Genomic DNA, 5,012 nt, shown 5'->3' on the forward strand with positions numbered 1-5,012 from the left:
ATAGGGGATGGCCACACCGCAATCCCTTCTCCTCCATTCTTCTCTTGGGATCTTGGGCACACATGCACACGTGCCTGGCGTGAGTTTAAGCCACTAGGTCCAGAACTTGAACTGTGGTCAACTATGTGGGAGTCCAGTGACATAGCCATTATGCTAACTGCTGGTCCCTGCCAATTGATTTTTGACAAAGGGCACCAGTCAATCCAGTGTGGAAAAGAAAATCTCTAGGGGACCAGCAGATAGCATGATGGCTACATCGCTGGACTCCCATGTAGTAGACCACAGTTCGAGTCCCAAACGCAGTAGCTTAAACTCATGGTAGGCATGTGTGCATGTGTGCCCACATTTCTGAGAAGAGAATGGGAAGGAATTGCAGTGTGGCCCTCCTCCCTGGAGATTTCTTGCTTTCTGTCTCTCTGGCTCTCTCTGTCCTTATGGTGAGTGCACACCACGCTCTATATCAAAAACCTCTCCAAGAAAAAAGAAAATCTCTTTAGAAATGGTGCTAGTGGGAACCAGCAGTTAGTATAATGGCTATGTCGCTGGACTCCCATGTAGTCGACCGCGGTTCGCGCCCCGGACCCAGTGGCTTAAAACTCACACTGGGTGCGTGTGCGTGCATGCCCAAGATCCCAAGAGGAGAATGGAGGAGAAAGGATTGCGGCGTGACCATCCCCCCTGGGGGGTGATTTCTCGCTTTCTGTCTCTATGTCTCTCTCTGTCTGTCTGGCGAGCGCATGCTCCCTATAGCGAAAAAAACTCTCAAAAAACAAAAAAAGAAAAGAAATGGTGCTGGTAAAACTGGGTATCCACCTACAGAAAGATAAAACTGGGCCCCTTATTTCACACCATTAAGAAAAGTCAACTCAAAATGAGTCAAAGATCTAAACCCAACACCTCAAACTATAGAACTACTGGGAGATAACAAAGGGGAATCTCTTGGAGTTGTTGGAACAGGCAAAGACTTCTTAACACCTTTAAAGCACAGGCAATAATCCCTAAAATAGACAAATGGAATTACATCAGGTTCAAAGCTTCTCCTCAGCCAAAGAAACAATAGTTAAAGTGAACCAGTAATCTTCAGAAGGGGAGAACATACTGACAAAGTATCCATCAGATAAGGAACTGATAACCAGAATACTTAGGGAACTGAAGCAACTTACCTGTACCTCCCAAAAATCAAACCAATTAAAAGATGGGCAAATGTTTTGAACAGACAACTCTCTAAGACAAATAGCCAAAAACATGAAAAATGCTCAAAATCACTTATCATAAGAGAGATGCAAATCAAAACCACAGTCTAACCCCAGTCAGAATGACTAAGATTAAAAAAAAGAAAAAAATATATAAGTGTTGTCATGGCTGTGGTGATAAGGGAACTCTCCTACACTGTTGGTGGGAATATAAATTAGTACAGCCACTATGGAGAATGATGTGGAGGTAACTCAAAGACCTACAAATAGAACTAACATATGATCAATTCCACTCCTCGTTATCTACTCAAAGGATAGAAATACACTCATTTGGAATAAAACTTGCACATCCATATTTATTGTGGCATTATTCACAATTGTTAAAACATGGAACCAACTCAAATGTCCATGAACAGATGAATGGATTGAAAAAGTGTGGCACATATACACTATGGTATGCTGCTCAGTCATAACAAATAATACCATAACACTTGATAGAAGAAAGTGGATAAATATGGATGATTTACTCCTTATTGAAGCAAGCCAGATCATGAAAGATAGATATTGTATGCTCCCACTTAATATATACTGAATGTCCACACTCTGTGGCATAAGCTGAAAGTTTGGAGGAAATATAGGCATGGAGAGTGGTTGGGGATACTGGAGACAGTGTGGGAGGAAGTAAGAAGTTGGAGGAGCATGAGGGGAAGGGAGTAAAGGAGAAAAATAGAGACAAGACATTTAAAGGACAAAGAAATGGAAGATTGTCTGCTGAGATAACTTGTATGATAATATCTTTAACTGGACTGCTGTGCAGTATATTCATGCTGGGAAAATTCATTTTACAAGCCTTGGTGATGTACAGTGACTGAATGTATAAATAAGTTAAAAAGAAAAAGCACATAAAAAAAAGAAAGAAAGAAAGAAAAAAGCATCCAAGCTCCTTTCTAAGGTATATTACTGGGGCATTGGTATACCAACAAAATTAGGTTTCATTAACTTACGCAAAGTAAATGTGTTGTTTAATCTTTACACATGCAAGAGAAAATAGAACTGGGAATAAAAATTGGAGAGAAAGATCCTGTCATTGGAGCAGTGTTAAGAAGGCATGAGTTAAATCATCATGTAAAAATCTCAAGGTTTTTCTCATCTCATGTACTTGGAAAACTCCACCCAAGCAAACTGGAAAAACTGAACAATGGACCACACAGTTAGGTCAGGAAGGCTCTGATCTGTTGAAAGGAAATAGTCCAGTCAGGCTCAAGGATTGAAAGGTAGAAGGGGGAAAGTCTTCCAATGCTGGAGTGACCTGTGGTTCAGGACTAATTTCATCACAATATACAGAATTGTTCTTATGACCGCTACTATGTTCCCTAAAGAGCTCTCTCTCCTATTTGGCCTAACATCTGATAGTTTAGGAATAAAAGAAGTTTGAGAAGTTAAGAACAGTTTTAATTAGTCAAAAGTTTATTAAAAGGTAGTGATGCATGCATTATTTATCTACCAAGTTTGTTTGTTTTTTAATTCTGAACTTGATTCCTGAGTTGTTCTTAATAATCCTTCTGAAGCCTTGCTTGTGCCTGTGAATCCAAATTTGTACTCAGAACATGATATTAACTGCTGCTAGATTTCCTTATTGCTGCTTCATGCCATCTTTACTCTCTTCTTGTTGCTTGCTCATAAACCCTCTACCACCAGGTTCCATCTGTATTGCAGGGCTCCATTTATTTGTTCCACTGTGTCCTTCCCTAAGCATCTGCTACATTGCCAATGAAATCGTTAAGATTCCTAGTTTCAAGTTCTTGGATATGACCTCTCCTCTCCTACAAATTCTCTTATTCTGGATAGTATTAGAGAAGCAGTGCTGGACAAACACTGAAGAATTTGTAAGAGGGCAACATAACAAGGTACCATCTAGCTTTGTCTTATTTCAATGAATTATAGGCTACATGACTTTGGGCATTACATATAATCTCTCTGTGTCTTGATAGATTTATTAAAATATTTAAAGTTGTGAAATTTCCTGGCATTTAGTAATTTTCAATAGGTTGTACTTATTATTATTATTTCTATTATTGGGGCCACAAAAATCAGTAAGACATGTTTTCTTCCCTTGAAGAGATTAGAAACTTCATGTAAGTATTGTAATAGTACATTATATTGTAAAAGAAATACATACAGGTAGCACTCAACAGCTAGCAAAAAAAAAAAAAATGTTTAAATAAAAATTTAAAAACCTGGGGCTGGTAGGTGGCATGTTGGCTAAGGTGTTGGACTCCCACATGGCTCACCACAGTTCAAATTCTAGACCTAGTGGCTTGCTTTCTCACTTTCCTACTCTCTCTGGTCATGTTTAAAAATAACAATAATAATAAATAAAATTAAAGAAATATTTTTTAAAAAATAAATACTCCACAGGTGGGTAAAACAGTTAACTGGATAAATAACACAAGAATTAGGAACCAGAATAACGATTGGAAGAAATTTCACACAACATAGCACAGAATGAACAAACTATGAAAAATACAAGAAAAATAATTTAAAATATGTAAGATAATAAAGTCTTGAGCCAACTGGTGACATGGTGGCTAAGGCAGCTGGATTGTACAGGGCCAACTGTGCAGTTCAAGTCCCAGACCCTGTGGCTTGAAAAACATGCCAGGAATATGTGTGTGCATGCTCAAAATCCTGAAAGGAGAAATGGAAAAAGGATTGTGGTATGACTACCCCCCATGGGGGAGGGGGGGTGGAGAGTGGTGCTTTATAGGTTTCTCACTGGTGAGTGCATGTGCTCTTTGAAAAAAATTTTTAAATAAAAAAGTCTGAAATAGATCTAATTAGAGTTGTAGAAGATGAGAATACAAAGAATGAGGGAGAAGAATTATTTTTAAATAATAGGTGAATGTTTTTCTTGAATTGATAGAACATAGGAATACTCTAATTCAGAAATCACAATGAATTACAAACAAGGTAAGTTAAAGAAAATTTACAACTACATATATCATATGAAACTGCAGAATGACATGTTTTTAAAGCAGCAAAGAAAAGGAAATGATGTCCTATAAAGAAATGACAAGCTAATAAGAATATAAGTTAGAAAACAATAAGACAGTATTTTCATCATACTAGGAAATTTTCTGTGAATCTATGTTAGCCCAGATAAACTATTATTCAAGAAAGCAACTTCATTCACATAGAAAAGGAAATAATCAGCAAAATGAAAAGACAGTCTAGACAATGAAAGAAAATATTTATAAACCAAAGTTATGATAAGAAGTTAATATCCAAAATATATAAGGAACTCATGCAACTCAACAACAAAATTAAACTTTAATTTAAAAAACCTGATTTTTAAAAATTAATTTAAAAATGGGTATAGGATCTGAATATACATTTTTCCAAAAAAATGACATAAAAATGGCAACAGGTGTAGAAAAATATGTTCGACACTACTATTCATCAGGGAAATGCAAGTCAAATCCACATGCAATATCAACTCACGCCTAATAGAATAGTTATTATGAAAAATGCGAAAGATAACAAGTGATGATAAGGGTATAGGGGAAAGAGAACTCGTGTATTGTTGGTTAAAAATTAAATTGGTAGAGCAATTATGGAAAAACTGTATGGAAGTTCCAATTATTCATAATAGCCAAGATGTGAAAACAACCTAGCATTGATGAGTGGATACATGGATAAACTGTGGCCTGTGTGTCTGCTTTTGTCTTCCAATAGTCTATGAAAGTACATATAATGAAAAAACTATGCATGTATTTCCATTTGGGGGCACAAAATAAGCTCACAGTTCAATGCCATTTC

The sequence above is a fragment of the Tupaia chinensis genome, unplaced genomic scaffold, assembly GCF_000334495.1.
Source record: "Tupaia chinensis unplaced genomic scaffold, TupChi_1.0 Scaffold000674_2, whole genome shotgun sequence".
NCBI lineage: Eukaryota > Metazoa > Chordata > Mammalia > Scandentia > Tupaiidae > Tupaia > Tupaia belangeri.